Source organism: Acipenser ruthenus, chromosome 17 (genome assembly GCF_902713425.1).
Source record: "Acipenser ruthenus chromosome 17, fAciRut3.2 maternal haplotype, whole genome shotgun sequence".
Lineage (NCBI taxonomy): Eukaryota > Metazoa > Chordata > Actinopteri > Acipenseriformes > Acipenseridae > Acipenser > Acipenser ruthenus.
In genome coordinates this window covers 17,126,269-17,143,346 of record NC_081205.1, presented here as the reverse complement: position 1 = coordinate 17,143,346, position 17,078 = coordinate 17,126,269, and the positions used below count along the sequence as shown (strand labels likewise).

The window sequence follows — 17,078 nt, the reverse complement described above, 5'->3', positions numbered from 1 at the left end:
CTTCGGAAGAAGGAACATGAGAAACCCCATTGACACTTGCATATAAAAAGGACAGTATTATTAATAACATAATAACAACCAATAATAATAGATTTGCGTTTGACAGTGTTTATAACAAGCAATCTAAGAGTTGGAGAGTGTACTCAGCAGAGTGACTGAGAGTAAGTACGTAATACATATCTAGATTTAATCATTTGTTTAAAATAAATTAGTCTTGTATATCTAATTTCATGTCATCAATAAAAATACTTAAAATAATTTTTTTAATATATGCCTATTTTCTGAAACTGGACTTCCTGTGTAGTTTTTATGAGAGTGAGTGAGTGAGGCTTCTCAGGTAGGCGGGTCAAACAAGCTCTTCAGTCATAGCTTGCTCTCGCTCGCTCTCAAACATAAAATGAAAGATTAATTTCGGACTTTGCCCGGGCATTGTTGTCCACGCCTAGATCTGCCTGGGCAAAACCCAGAATGACAGATCTTGGATTCATTTCAAATTGCCCAGTTTCAGGGTTTGCCCGTAACATAAAAATACATATTTATATATAGAAAAAGGTGAATAATTTATATTTCTGTTACCATGGCAACACCCCTAAACTGAGAGAAGTAAATCCTGATATTACTTTTCACACCTCAGATACGAATATTTTTCATGTTAGATTCCTTCCTATGTGTGCAGAGTGCTGCTTAATGTCAACAGCTGCCATATCTATCACTAATTACAACAAGCACTGTAAAGCAGACAATAGGTTACATTCAGAAGAAAGATACGGACAATTCGAAAAAAAGAGCTTGCACCAATGACTGTAAACAAATGTTTTTAAAAGAGCAAGAAAATGAAAATACAAGAAGAAAAACACTTAGACATAAACCTCACTGTTGTATTTGCATTTCGTGGGAGAAACGAGAAAATTTCACCAGATACCTGAAAGACCTGGACAAACACCTTTTGAATTTCGATGGTGAACCAGGTTTTCTCCTAAGCATTAGCAGCATTGACTGTTACCTGCACATACAACTATGAATGCAGCATTTCATAGAGCAGCCCGTCACACATGTTCTATGCACTTTGTCAGGTTTAAAAATTAAAACCAACGAGACATTATTGTGTGGTAGTAAATTCAGACCCATATATTCTACTATATAAGAGCAGTGTGCAGGTGTATTAGAACACACCATTGCTTCTCTAGTTGTGATTTCTTGTGCATATGAAATCAAACCCCTGTAACTGAAAATCTTGAAAATTTGCAAAAATAGGCAAATCAGTGATTGTCTAATTTGAATGGATGGCTTTATTACGCCACACATGTAATACTTTAAAATAGTAAGCGGAAAGGAACACATAGCCACACATGATGAAATGTATGAGACTTTAGAAGCTGTTTAAGAAGCACAAAGTGGTCTAACATTCACACAAGTGCTTATTGTTTCTATATCACCGATTACTGACCGAGAATTCTCACCCACAGGTTTTCATGCAGGACCTAAATCTTGCACACTACTGTGTGTGTGTGTGTGTGTGTGTGTATATATATATATATATATATATATATATATATATATATATATATATACAGTACTGTGCAAAAGTTTTAGGCAGGTGTGAAAAAATGCTGTAAAGTAAGAATGCTTTCAAAAATAGACATGTTAATAGTTTATATTTATCAATTAACAAAATGCAAAGTGAGTGAACAGAAGAAAAATCTACATCAAATCAATATTTGGTGTGACCACCCTTTGCCTTTAAAACAGCATCAATTCTTCTAGGTACACTTGCACACAGTTTTTGAAGGAACTCGGCAGGTAGGTTGGCCCAGACATCTTGCAGAACTAACCACAGTTCTTCTGTGGATTTAGGCAGCCTCAGTTGCTTCTCTCTTTTCATGTAATCCCAGACAGACTCAATGATGTTGAGATCAGGGCTCTGTGGGGGCCATACCAGCACTTCAGGACTCCTTGTTCTTCTTTACGCTGAAGATAGTTCTTAATGACTTTCGCTGTATGTTTGGGGTCGTTGTCATGCTGCAGAATAAATTTGGGGCCAATCGGATGCCTCCCTGATGGTATTGCATGATGGATAAGTATCTGCCTGTACTTCTCAGCATTGAGGAGACCATTAATTCTGACCAAATCCCCAACTCCAATTGCAGAAATGCAGCCCCAAACTTGCAAGGAACCTCCACCATGCTTCACTGTTGCCTGCAGACACTCATTCGTGTACCGCTCTCCAGCACTTCGGTGAACAAACTGCCTTCTGCTACAGCCAAATATTTCAGATTTTGACTCCAGTCCAGAGCACCTGCTGCCATTTTTCTGCACCCCAGTTCCTGTGTTTTCGTGCATAGTTGAGTCGCTTGGCCTTGTTTCCACGTCAGAGGTTTGGCTTTTTGGCTGCAAGTCTTCCATGAAGGCCACTTCTGACCAGACTTCTCCGGACAGTAGATGGGTGTACCAGGGTCCCACTGTTTTCTGCCAATTCTGAGCTGATGGCACTGCTGGACATCTTCCGATTGCGAAGTTGATGTGTTTTTGAAGTTGAAGTTGCGAAGCATGATGTGTTTTTCATCTGCTGCAGTAAGTTTCCTTGGCCGACGTTGCCCGTTTCTTTGTGCTTCTTCAAAAAAGCTTGGACAGCACATCTGGAAACCCCTGTCTGCCTTGAAATTTCTGCCTAGGAGAGACCTTGCTGATGCAGTATAACTACCTTGTGTCTTGTTGCTGTGCTCAGTCTTGCCATGGTGTATGAATTTTGACAGTAAACTGTCTTCAGCAACCTCACCTTGTTAGCTGAGTTTGGCTGTTCCTCACCCAGTTTGATTCCTCCTACACAGCTGTTTCTGTTTCAGTTAATGATTGTGTTTCAACCTACATATTGAATTGATGATCATTAGCACCTGTTTGGCCTTGTTTATAATTGTTTAATCATACACCTGACTATATGCCTACAAAATCCCTGACTTTGTGCAAGTGTACCTAGAAGAATTGATGCTGTTTTGAAGGCAAAGGGTGGTCACACCAAATATGGATTTGATTTAGATTTTTCTTCTGTTCACTCACTTTGCATTTAGTTAATTGATAAATATAATCTATTAACATGTCTATTTTTGAAAGCATTCTTACTTTACAGCATTTTTTCACACCTCCCTAAAACTTTTGCACAGTACTGTATGTATATATATATATATATATATATATATATATATATATATATATATATATATATATATATATATATACCGACCTATAAAATTCAAATAAAACTGGTAAGAAAGAGCAACACTTGGTTTAAGTGACACCATTTTTTTTTTTTTTTTTTTCATTTCTTGCATATAAAAAGAACTGGTGTTTCGGCCAGCTTCAAATACTCCAATTACATGGAATCTCTTAATTCTTCTATATAACAAAATAACACACAAATACTTTCCTTGAAGCAGAGTTTATATAACTACGCCAGATGTGTTACATACAGGGGTATCTTAGAAGTGCCCTAAAAATGAGCAAGGAATGAAAAAATGAAGCACTGCTGTGGAAGCTGATTTACACGCTTACTTCAAGAAATGGCTTGATGAGGTTCTTGCTTTGATCAGTAAACAACCAAATGAGCAAGATGGGCCAAATGGACCACCTCTTGTTTGTAACATTTCTTATGTTCTTAGTCGCATACAATATAACACTTCCATGAATATATACTGTTCTAATATTTTAAAGTAAAACAAGGAACAGTATAATGCTAAACTAGACTAGGTTGATTGATTCATGTACACTGTAAAACATTTCTTTTTAAACAAACGCAGTAATGTGTTGCATTAGGGAATACACACAAACGTTGTATTCTTTAATTTTGACCACTGCATTCATTTTACAATGTTAGTGTTAGATATTTGGAAAATCACCACTTACAAATGATTTAATAAAAATAGTTCAGCAGGATTAAAAAAAAAAAAAAACTTTCTGGTGAACTGCATTACTAACAACACTAACATACGCAATTCAATAGTGAAAAATTAAGTTACACTTTATATTTAAATGCTACATTTCCAAAACAAAACAAATGGGCCACCAATGTAGATGCCTTCCTCTTACATGCTATTAGAACATAATTCTGTTTGAAGCCAAATGTCTCCATGAAAACAACACCCCAGTGCACATTAAATAAGAACATAAGGCATTTTACTAGCGAGAGGAGCCCACTTGACCCATCATGCTAGTTTGGTTGTTAAAAATCTTGCAAAGAAAGTAAATTAGAAAAAAGACTACCACTATACTTACTATAATAAACTGCAAGTACTTTTCATTGCTTTCATGCTGAACCTGTAGCCATGTGCATGGGCGGACTTGTGTTGTGTGACTGGGGACCTGTGCAGGCAAGACGTCATGTTGATCCTGTTAGGAAACTGATCTGCTGGCAGTGAAGTCTGTATTCATTCTGGTCTTTCCACCGCTCATGCTTGCAATTCAAAACACAGGATTTTCACAGCTGTCCCATTACCTGCACATAAAAATACAGATTAACACAAAATCCAAAATAGAAAAACTTTGCTAACATTCATGCGGTAGAGTTTTAATGACACATGTCGGCAAATTTTATTTTTGCACTTTCTAGCAAATGCACTGTAATGACGAAGTAAACCAGCATCAATGAACTCCCTTTTGATCAGCTTCTAGTGCAATCCTGTTTTATGTGTTATTACTGCTGTGACATGCAGTAATATGCATTGGAATTCACTTAAACTATAAGAACGGAAGAAACTACAGTCAAAGTGAACTTCGGCAAAGAGGTGGCGATCTGAAAGATATTTCAGTAAATTGGTGGCATTTCCTCCATTTGTTTTTCACTTCTTTAAAACACGTTCGATATTTTGACTGTAGGCGTTCAGCCAGATTGCCGTTGTCATCTGGCTGAAATCCAAAATAGTTCCACATCAAGCTTCTCCAGCATTCGCCATGACTGCTGCAGTAATTTAATTTTCCCAGAGTGCGCAGGGTAGTTGGTCACTTCCACTAAGCAGAAATGAGTAAGCTTAGTTCATATTGTTTTTAAAGCACACAATTAGTTTTAAAAGCTCCAAAAAAAAAAAAGAAAGAAAAACGGTATCGAAAAACCGTGATACTAATTTTTATTTTACCCCAATATTAGGTATTGTAGTATTTTGGTGTCATGATATACTGTAGGTATCGATATACCGCGGAATACTAGTTGATGGGCACTGTTTACTGTGAAGAAACAGCAACGGCAAGGAATTTAAAAAAAGGGTGAAAAATAAATAAAATACTTGTCAACTTTATGTACTATTTATTTCGGGAATAAACAAACATTTAACTTGAACTGCTATTTGGCATCCTTTGTTTTGTAGTTAATTCACTGGGGTAAAGTAAGTCCCACACAACTTAGTCTTTACTCCTGGGATATTTTTATATTTTAACATGTTACATATTGTAAGGGCTTGCTGTAAAATAAAAGCACACACAGGGGCCACAGCCACACACCCTGACCCTGCTGCTATGCAGTCTCTGCCTGCATTCAGAGCAATATAATGGCTTTTATTACTTTTTGAAAACGAAAGAATATCCGAACGAATATTTAAATTGTGAGCGAATGTCCAAACATGAAAATCTTGTGTTTGTCCCAGCACTAATATATATAACAACCTTGACTTGCATAAAGAAGGAAAAACATTGAGTGAAATAGCTTGCATCACTCGATTTTCAAGGTGTGGTATCCGAAGCATAATCAACAAGTACAAAGAAACATCATCTGTCATTGACAAACCCAGGACTGGAAGACCCAAAAAGCTGTCTAACAAGGATGAGCAATACTTGAAGATAATATCCTTAAGGAATAGAAAGAAGACAAGCATTGAATTGACAACAGAACTGGCAGAAGGCACAGGTGTCATTGTCCATCCATCAACACTCCAAAGCACCTTTGACCATTGTTCCATAGTCCAATTTCTGTGTTCTTGTGCATATTTTAGCCTTTTAGTTTTGTTCCCCTTTCTTAACAGAGGTATTCTTACTGCAACACATCCAAGTCCTGATTTCAAGAGTGACCTTCATACTGTTGATTTGATGGACAACGACACCTGTGCCTTCTGCCAGTTCTGTTGTCAATACAACGTAAAACAATAGCACTCGGCGAGCGGCACCTCAATAATGATAAATGTGGCGACTATTCTTCTCAGGAACTAAATCAGAAACCAAACAACATAACAGGGCTCTACAGTGCGACTGATTTAGGCGCATGTGTGCCACTAGAAATTCCTAAAAGGTGACTAAAAGAATGTGAATTTTTTTTTTAAGCTGACAGTATAAAACAAAACCAGAAAAAAACGCACAGATCTAAACACTCATAGCGCAATCATAATGTACTCTGGGAATGTGGTTTATTGATGTCCACTGCCCACTGTTAGACACACATTAACAACTACAAATCCCAATTTCACTGATTTATCAGCGCGATGGCTACTTGTTTGCAGACAGTTTGAAAACTTGTCAAACCAAGATGAGGGAAATAACAAATTATTTTCATGTGATTGGAGAAGTTTCAAAAGAAAACCGCGATGAACAAAGTTCAGATATGTCGGCGTCTACAAGAAATGAGCAATGAAGGTGGTGGTGGTGGTGGTGGTGTTGTTGTTGTTGTTTTGAAGTTTCCACTAATGAAAGGTTACAGAAGTCTACAGATCTGAAGGGACAAAATGTGTATATATACACACATTATATATATATATATATATATATATATATATATATATATATATATACACACACACTACCGGTCAAAAGTTTTAGAACACCTCCATTTTTCCAGTTTTTATTGAAATTTACGCAGTTTAATGTCTCAGTGTACTCTGAAATTAAAGCATAGAACAAATAAACAATTGGAGATAAAAAAAGAAATCATGGAATCGTTTTGTTTAACAAAATTTAAAGTAGCCACCTTTTGCAGATATAACAGCCGAACACACTCGTGGCATTCTTCCTACAATGGAAATCAAATATTGTTCGGAAAGTTCTTCCCAACACTGTTGCAGAAGTTCCCACAAATGTGTTGCACTTGTAGGTTGCTTTGCTTTCACCCTTCTGTCCAGTTCATCCCAAACCAGCTCGGTGGGGTTTAAGTCTGGAGACTGTGCTGGCCATTCCATGATTTGAAGCCTACCGTCTTGTTCTTTTCTTCTAAGGTAGTTCTGACATAGCCTGGAGGTATGTTTTGGGTCATTATCTTGCTGTAGGATGAACCCCTGACCAACTAGGCGTATACCAGAGGGTATTGCATGGCGCTGCAAAATGCTGTGGTAGCAGTTTTGGGTCAGGGTGCCACTCACTCTGTGCAAGTCGCCGACTCTGGATCCAGCAAAAGAGCCCCAGACCATCACGCTTCCTCCTCCATGTTTGACAGTTGGTGTCACACACCGAGGAACCAACCTTTCGCCTACGCGACGGCGTGATGAACCGAAGATTTCAAATTGATTCATCGGTCCATAAGACGACCTTCCAGTCTTCAGTAGTCCACTGGCGGTGCTTCATGGCCCATGCCTCTTTTTCTTATTTTGCCATCTTAGCAATGGCTTTCTTACTGCCACTCGACCTGTCAAACCTGCAGCTCGAAGTCTTCTCTTTACAGTTGAAACTGAGACTTGCTTACTTCGACCAGCTTGAAGCTGTTGTCCTGTGAGCCGCCTATCACGCAAGCTGTTGACTCTCAGAAACTTGTCTTCTGATTCTGTTGTGGCTTTGGGTCTGCCAGACCTCTTCCTGTCAGAGTTTCCTCCAGTTTCCAAGTGCCTTTTGATGGTGTAGGAAACTGTACTCACTGACACCTTGGCTTTCTTTGCAATTTCTCTAAAGGAAAGACCTACTCTTTTAAGGGTTATAATGGTCTGTCTGTCTTCCTTTGTTAATTGCCTTTTTCTCGCCATTATGAGAGCAATATACTACTTCCTGCAGTACAATACTGTCCAAATAATGCTTAAGAGGGTGTAGTAACACAGTCTGTTCCAACACTGCTTTTATACAGACAGAGGGTTTGTAAGTAATCAACAAAAGTTGGGACACCTGTAGGAATTGTTAGCATCAACTTTCAAGGCTTAATTTACTTCCATTGCTGCAGAACAGCTGTAAGTTGTTAACCCATTACTTGTTCCCTGAAAAAGGCCTTTTTGTATCTCTGAAATGTACATTATTTTTCAGTTTTTGGTAACCTAAACTTTTTTTTTTTAACCTCTGGCAGTTTACCGCTTACCTTTGTACCATTTCAGGTTATCCTCCTTTCGCTGCAATAACAGCTTTAAGTCTTTTGGGGTAAGTATGTACCAGCTTTGCACACAGTGTCAAGAGTGATTTTGGCCCATTCTTCTTTGCAGATTTGCTCCAGGTTGTTCAGGTTGGTTGGGCGACGCTTGTGGACCGCAATTTTCAAATAATGCCCCAGATTCTCAATGGGATTGAGATCAGGACTTTGACTGGGCCACTGTAGGACATTCACCTTTTTGTTCTTGAGCCGTTCCAATGTTGCTTTGGCCTTGTGCTTGGGATCATTGTCCTGTTGAAAGGTGAATTTCCTCCCAAGCTTCAGTTTTTTAGCAGACTGAAGCAGGTTCTCTTGCAGTATTTCCCTGTATTTTCCTCCATCCATTCTTCCTTCAATTTTAACAAGATGCCCAGTCCCTGGTGATGAGAAGCATCCCCACAGCATGATGCTGCCACCACCATACTTCACTGTAGGGATGGTGTGTCTTGAGGCATGGGCAGTGTTAGGTTTGCGCCACACATAGTGCTTTGAGTTTTGGCCAAAAAGCTCTATCTTGGTCTCATCTGACCACAAAACCTTTTCCCACATTGCAGCTGGGTCTCTCATGCTTTCTGGCAAACTCCAGACGTGCTTTCAGATGGTACTTTTTGAGTAACGGCTTCTTTCTTGCCACCCTCCCATACAGGCCAGTGTTATGCAGAGCTCTTGATATGGTTGACTGGTGCACCATTACTCCACTCCCAGCCACTGAACTCTGTAGCTCCTTCAAAGTGATTGTTGGCCTCTCTGTGGCTTCTCTCACAAGTCTCCTTCTTGTTTGAGCGCTGAGTTTTGAGGGACGGCCTTTTCTTGGCAGTGCCTGGGTGGTGTGATGCAGCTTCCACTTCCTGATTTATTGATCCAACTGTGCTCACTGGGATATCCAAACACTTGGATATTATTTTGTACCCTTTCCCTAATCTATGCATTTGTATTACTTTATCTCTAACTTCTGTAGAATGCTCTTTGGTCTTCATTTTCCTTCAGATTCACAGTCTGACCAATGATCCTTCAACAGTGGGGTTTTTATCCAGAAAATGTGACAGCAACTTTAATGGTTCACAGGTGGAGGCCAATGGTAAGGTAATTGTGTCCTCGTTAGGGCAATTTCTTTCATCGGTGTAAACTGGGAGCTTCCACAGCACAGGGGTTGAGTACTTATGCAAGCAAGATATTTCAGTTTTTTATTTTTCTTAAAAATATTTCCCAACATAAAACCAATGTCACCTTACAATAATTGATTTTGAGTTTCAGTGTTTTAAAATAAAATATCAAACAGAACGAAATTTCAATGTACCATTTGTAATTCAGTAATATGAGAGAATTGGTCAGGGGTCTGAATACTTACAATGGAAATAGAAACTATCAGAATGAAAATAGGGTGAGCAACTGAGTCAGTTTGAGAACAACACCAAACCAAAAAACAAGGAACAGGAACCAGCAAATAATCCAGCACCAAAAGCAGCCAGCACACATAACAATCAATCATATAACTATCTATCTAGATAATAGAGAGATATATGTTGTGCTACATATGCAGTGTTCATTTTTAAAAGTCTGAAAAGTGATTTGACCGGTTATTTCTGGTGTTGCCCAAACGTATTCTATGAGAATTCATCAGTTCAAATGACAGTACCACAATGCCTCTGTTTCAACAAAATAAGTCAAAATGAAAAGAAAATGAGTATTAGAAACCCTACTTAAAATTCCTGAGAGGGAGAAAGCAGCAAGGAAACTTTCGCACTTTTACTTTTCTGTTAATCAGAGGAGATTTTTGGTGGTGTAGCAAAATTGGCCTCACTTTAAGGACAGTACACAGCGACTGACGCACACACTCTTGCACAAACACACCTGCAGGACCCTCCCTTCCTCCACTCCAGGGATCAGGTTGGGTGCTGTGGGGGGGGGGGGGGGAGGGGGTGGAGGAATTTCACTGCCTGCAGCTGTCAGATAGATCTTTCCAGCACAGGCTGCAGTTCTGCGTGACTGACTGAGACACACCACGGGTTTGTACAGGTTTGATTTATAAATTGAAACCGTAAATTGCATTTTACTCACAGTAAAAGCAAAGCTTACAGACTTTAATGGATACTTCCTGCCTACATCTTCATATCTGTGATTTTGTTTTCCACAGTTGTATAGGGCGCAGAATTCCAGTGGCACAACCCTGATCTACTATACTTTTAATTGCCAGCCTCTAAACCACCCACTTAGAACATGCAGAATGCTCAGGTACAGCAATGCACATCAAATCCTAGTCTGATTGCAGCTCGACTATTAGACAGACGTTGACACAGACACCACAAGAAGTGATTAGGTACCAGGAACCAGAATCAACTTTGAATTCTGGATTTAGATCAATACTGAACTAAACCTTCAGCCAATCGGTGGGGAGTGTGGATCTCTAAGGCTGGAGTGAGAGAATGGATGGATGGATGGATGCATGTGTGGCAGAGCAGTGTGGTTCCAGGGCTCTACGTGATCGTACTTGTCGCTTTTGAAGTATCAGTGGAATGAGATCTCTGTGTTTTTCTGAGCCTGTGAGCTCGCCAGGACTTGCAGAGAGAGAGAGATAGGAGTTGGTACTGTGTCTTCCTTGGCCTGCTACACAGGGAGGCAGATTTCATTCTGTTGCTCAGTCAAAGGGTGAAGTTCTAACAAGAAAGACATCTTCATGCGAAAGGTAAACCTGAAATAGGGGAGTTAGCCCCTTTTAATGTCTGTTTTAATATTTAGTTAGTGTGGACTGATTTGTGTTTTGCTGGGTTTGGTTTCTGAGTGGTTGAAGTACGGTGACACCCCAAATGATTCAGTCTCTTCCCTTAAGTTTCCATATCCTTGGTCAGTTCTGTGTGTGGAGTTGAGTTATGTTGTTCCCAAGTCAATTGTGGGAGTTTTATTTTGTCAATATTTGATGTTTGAATGTTACACGATTTTAATGAGATGGTTTAGCATTCCTAGTTAAACCATTGTAAGTTGTAAACTAGTTTGTGTGTAAACAAGATGCAGTAACATGTGTGTTTGGTTTTTAAGTCTTTGTAGGATTTAGCTCCCCCACCATTAAAGGAGTTTATAAAATTCTGCTCAGATGGTAATGATAGAATTACTAGAGTAACTATAAGAGGTGATTGCATAGCTCCAAGACGACGTACTAAGTTTGCACAGACAGTCCTCAATTAAGGGTACCATGTTTTGGAATTTAGTACCGGGTGATATAAAAGTTTCTTACAACTAATGGTTTTACAACTAAATTAAAGATTTGGTTAAAACAAAGACAAGTCTGTGATCATGAACTGTAGCTATGTATTTCTATATTTAATACAATGGTAATGTTTATAGCTTCATAATATATTATGCACTGTAATATATTCTAAGGGTTGGGTGGGTATTTGTTAAGGGAATGGATTTTAGTTCTGTTTATAACAGTATTGGTATTTCGTAGCTGCTAAATTTATAATAATACAGTATCGGATTTTGGTTTACATGAACTAATCTATTAATCTTGTTGTATTTATCGTAATGTGCTGTTTGTATGTGTTGGTTGTATATTTTATTTATTTATTGGTTTCTTATGCGCCCAGGGACTCTCAATGTAAATTAGTTTATAGCTAAGTCTGGGTACAATACGTCTTGTGACTTGTCATGAATGTTAAACATGTACATTGTCCCTGTTAAATAAAACATTTGAAAAAAATGCAAAAAAGAGGACATTTGTTTGTCTTGAAATGATATTTCCTGTGTCAATGCATGTTAGAATCTTGAAAAGGTTTTCTCTGTCTCAACAAGACCAGTCATTTTTCTAGGCTAGCTCATTTGATTAAGAATCAGGTTTGTGACTAATGTTGAAGTCATTTGATAACAGAAAGGCCTCTGGAATGTGGGTTTGACTCCAGACATTATTTCTAACTCCCCAGACCTGTATCTGACACACAGAAAGTTTCCTGTTTATTTCATCTCCTGTGTGCTCACCTTTCTATAGCGTCTCCCAATGTACACATGACAAAGTACCGTGCATTGGGTACTATACCGTACAGTTTACACCCGCACTGTGCATACTTTACCGTTGCACCGTATACTGTACCGTACCATTTGATCCATACCATGTATACCGTGCATTGCACCATACCCGTACCATGCACCGTACCAGGGGTACTGTGCTCTGTGCACTGTACCGTACCATTGTGCACTGTACCGTGCCGCTTGTACCGTACCGGTTGCACAGTACTGTGTGTACCGTGCACCATACCGTACCATGTGTACCGTGCATTGCGTACTACACCGTATACCGTGCACTGCACCATACCATTGGCACTGTGTACCGTACATTGTACTATAATGCAGTGCGGGTGGTGTTAAAGCATTCTATACAGTCCTGTGATAGTGCTTAGGCACAGTGCAATTATTTAAAAGGCTAGACAGTACCATCCCTGATCTAATCAGTGGATCTGGTTATAGTCATTTACCACCGCTGACGCATTGCCAGTTGCATAGCAACATTGCTGCGTATGTTGTTCAACAGTTTCCCTTGGGTACTAGTAATATATGCTATACTGTTATAGCAATTACAGCTGACGGTTGTTTGCTTTGCACACTATTGTGATTACATCATGCCTGGGTTTCATTCTTGCTATGTATGCAAGACAGGTCTCCCCACGGAGGATAGGCATGGCAGATGCGCTGCTTGTCTGGGTCCAGAGCATGCTAGGAGGCACTCGCCGACCACAACTCCTGTGAGTTTTGTGTCACGCAGCTCTGTAGAGCGCTCTTCTTCCGTTCCACCTGGACAAGGCTTCCCTCCTTCCTCGGCTCAAAAAGAGAGGGTTGTATCCTCTCATGAGGGCTCTGTGCCAAGGGAGAGTAGGAGAACCTCACATAGGAGACCAGCTTCACGGTCTTCCTCTCCTTCTCCTTCTCCCTCCCCTCCATTTACCCATTGTAAGAAGAGGAGAGCTCTGAGCAGTTGGATAAGCTCTGGAAGGCGATTTTCCCAACAGGGCAACATGTTGGCTGAGCTACTGCGCCACCACACTGCTCCATCTGCTCCCTCTGTGGTGTTAGAGCAACAGGGAGTAGTACACGCAGAATGGTTCTGCAGTCTATCGCTGCCTCTGATGAGGCAGTCGATCAAGAGTTCCCCATTGAGGAGGGTGACTCGGATAGCGCAACACCAGTAGAGTGTCATGGTTTTAAATGTCCCATGGCCCGTAGATGACAAGCAGAAACACTTTATTTTTGAGGATGATCCCGCTTCTTCTGAGGTGTCTCCTCCGGTACAGACGGATTTTCTTTTTGAGGTGCATTCATCCTGGGGTCACCCCGCTACAACCTTCTACAGCCTACATGACACAGAAAAGTTTGGCTTGGCTGATTTTCCACAAGTAGATGCCGCTATTGCATCACTGGTGCAATCCCCAAAGCTAGTGCTTTTGAACAAAGATGCTACCTGCCCGAATAAACAATGCAGGAGATCAGAGATTATTCTCAAGAAATCTTACTCAGCTGGTGTGGTTACTGCGCGGCTGGGCAATTACAACAGCATCTCGGTGGATTACCAGAGCTGTTGTTAAAGTTACGACAGCAGCTCGAGGCACTGCGGCTGGTGAATAAGAACCTGCTCCGTATATCAAAATTCAACGGGCAGGCAGTGGGTAGGAACCTTGCTGCGTTAATAGCAGCAAGAGGTGAGCTCTGGCTATCTCGGGTGCGCATAGCGGATGGGGACAAGGTACCATTGCTGGATGCTCCCGTTACTCCAGGACACACTTTTGGTCCTGCAGTAGATGATATGCAGCAGCGCTCTCATCGGGCGTGTGAGTCTGCGAAGGAACTGGTGTGCCTGCTTCCAAAGCGACCTCCTCCAGTACGTAGACCAGCACCAAACTGACAGCCAAGGTTCCAGCAGCCTTAGAAAGTGGCCCAGCCGGCTCCTGCTAAAGCCAGAGGGGGGTTTCACAACCGACCTGTGGCTGCACAAAGAGGAAACTTCAATAAGTTCAGTAAAGCAGCAGCAGCCCTAGCAATTTGCTGTTGCAGGCCCAGGGCTCCTTTTCAGGGAGTCACCTGGAGTACTGGTGTCAATGCACCTCGGACACCTGGGTGCTCAATACTGTACAGACCGGCTATTCTGTGCAATTCAAACAGGTTCCTCCTCCATTCCGGGGCTTGACTACAGCGAGACGATTTGGTGTTGTCCTCAGTGGGTTGCAGTCAATAATGGCAGGCGACTGGTTCACTACGGTGGATTTAAAAGACTTTCACTTCCCGATAAAATCAGGGCACAGGAGGTACCTCAGGTTCGCTTTCCAAGGGATAGCATACTAGTTTTGGGTTTTGCCATTCGGCCTCACTTTAGCCCCCCCGTGCACTTTAGCCCCAGTGCATGGAAGCTATTCTGGCCTCATTGAGACTCTGAAGACCTGGTCGATTGGCACATTTGTGCTCAATCTCCAACGCAGGCAAGGGCTCGCACGAAACCCGTCACAGATCACCTGTTCTAGTTAGGTCTGTCAGTGAACTATGCAAAGAGCCAGCTCACACCTTCACAGACAGCCTCCTATTTAGGAATGCGTCTGGATTCCAGGACCATGCTGTCCACTGTCGGAAGACAGAGTGCAGAGAATAGCCGCTTGTCTGAAGCTTTTTCATTTCAACAGCAAGCTCACAGTAGTGACGTTTCAGCGCCTCCTGGGCTTGATGGCAGCAGCTTCCCAGACCCTCCCCTCGGGTCTTCTGCACATGCCTTCTTCAAGGCTGGTTCAACAGCAGGGTTTTCCAACCCACATTGGCCGTCTGTCTTAGCCAACCCAAGGGCACCAAGGCGATTTCATACTCCTTCATAAAACAACAAAACAGAAATACAGAGAGACTGTTATGTTGATGAAATAGTAATTCAAACAAACACAAATCAATGTTTTCTCAGTGATAACACACAATGTTACAAAAATAAAATATAGGTCACTTTTCCATTGTAAAAATAAAATGGTATAAAAATATCCAATTTAAAAACAACAAACTTATTTTAAAAAAAATATTTAGGATTATATATATATATATATATAATTTTACTAAACTCGGTTACACACCACTCCACAGCTCCAGAGCCTGTCTCTTCTGTGCTTTAATGAGATGACACTGCTCCTGTAACACGGCTCCAGAGCCTCTTCTGTGCTTTCTGGGCAGCCTGTTTGGAACCCAGCCCTCCCTGCTTTGTTGATACGAGACACTAATTACAATGATTATGCTGTGATACACACTCAGTGCTGGGACAGATGACTAAATGCAAAACATGAGGGGGTGGAGTAGCAGTTCCCAATTCACTCCACTGCTTGCTCACTAAATATCGTGGGATCTGGACTCTTGACCGGAGGGTCATGGGTTCAATCCTAAGTGGGGGACACTGCTGTTGTAACCTTGACCAAGGTACTTTACCTAGATTGCTCCAGTAAAAACCCAACTGTATAAATGGTAATTGTATGTAAAAATGTAATACTGTGATATGGTGTATAATGTGAAATAATGCGATATCTTGTAACAATTGTAAGTCGCCCTGGATAAGGGCATCTGCTAAGAAATAAATAATAATAATAATAATGACTGACCTGCTTTGCAACCAGTATGATGTTTTGAGCCTGAAGACACTGCTGGGGTGTTACCTGACACCAAACAAGTCTCATTTGTGTTTTAAAAGAGGCTCGATAAACACTGATTATTTGAAAACGTGATCACACTCAATCTCATTAGTTTTGTATGACTGTTGCAGTTGCTAAAATCATGCAGAGACAGGCTGCCTAGCAACCAGGTGCATATACCAGATATCTATACGCAACAACGTATGATACAAATATAAAAAAATAAAAAAAATGTAATCTTTAGATAATTGATATTTACAAAATTACAAAAGAAAATATTAATATTTTCCATATACTATACACAAAATCCTCATATTTCTTCTATCCATACAAAGTCATTTACCTAAGGTCCAGAAGGTCCATCCACTAACATGTTCACCATGTTTTTATTAAGATCAAAGAAATAAATGTATGCATTATTATTTGTTTATTTAGCAGATGCCTTTATCCAAGGCGACTTACAGAGACTAGGGTGTGTGAACTATGCATCAGCTGCAGAGTCACTTACAACTACGTCTCACCCGAAAGATGGAGCACAAGGAGGTTAAGTGACTTGCTCAGGGTCACACAATGAGTCAGTGGCTGAGGTGGGATTTGAACCGGGGACCTCCTGGTTTCAAGCCCTTTTTTTTTTTTTTTTTTTTTTTCCTTTAACCACTGGACCAAACAACCTCCTATCATGTAACTACTGTTTCTTTTGGGTGAACATTCTAACACTTGTATGTTTTCTGTAACTGAACTGCTATGCAAGTGTCTTAATTGGTTTTGTTAGTCAGCTGATAAATTCCCCTTGGTCAAAACAAAACAATGTATTGTACCCTCTGGGAAAATGATCAGCTGACTAAGGAAAGCTGGGAGCGATTAATCCTTTAATTACAGTAAAGCAGTCGGTCATTTTCAGGGTATAGCTGCCGTTGGGGGCCTATTCACAAATCATGACATCAGGAGATGATTTAGATTGTTGGAAGTCTGTCTTGATGAATTGAATTCATATTCACAAAACCTTTGTTGTTGCCTGTTATACCTTCTTTACCAGTCTAGAAGCGTTTCTTGAACATCACTTTCTGAGAGTGTTAGTCAGGACACCAAGAGTGTCTGTAAATCAGTAGATGTGGAACATTTCGTGCTAATCTACTTTATATTGATAGCTGGGGCAAGCA

General features: G+C 40.5%; 1 protein-coding gene across 2 annotated transcripts in view; it reads left to right on the top strand.

Annotated features, from left to right (window-relative positions):
• pak2b (p21 protein (Cdc42/Rac)-activated kinase 2b) overlaps positions 1-17,078 on the top strand; it is a 59,026-nt gene that overhangs the window by 15,821 nt on the left and 26,127 nt on the right. The window contains exon 1 of one of the 2 annotated variants that reach the window (XM_034039156.3): positions 10,838-10,973. The exons of the other annotated variant lie outside the window; for it this stretch is intronic. The gene's annotated coding sequence lies outside the window, so the exon portion shown is untranslated. Of the gene's footprint in view, positions 1-10,837; positions 10,974-17,078 lie in introns of those variants that run through there. 2 annotated transcript variants of the gene reach the window in all.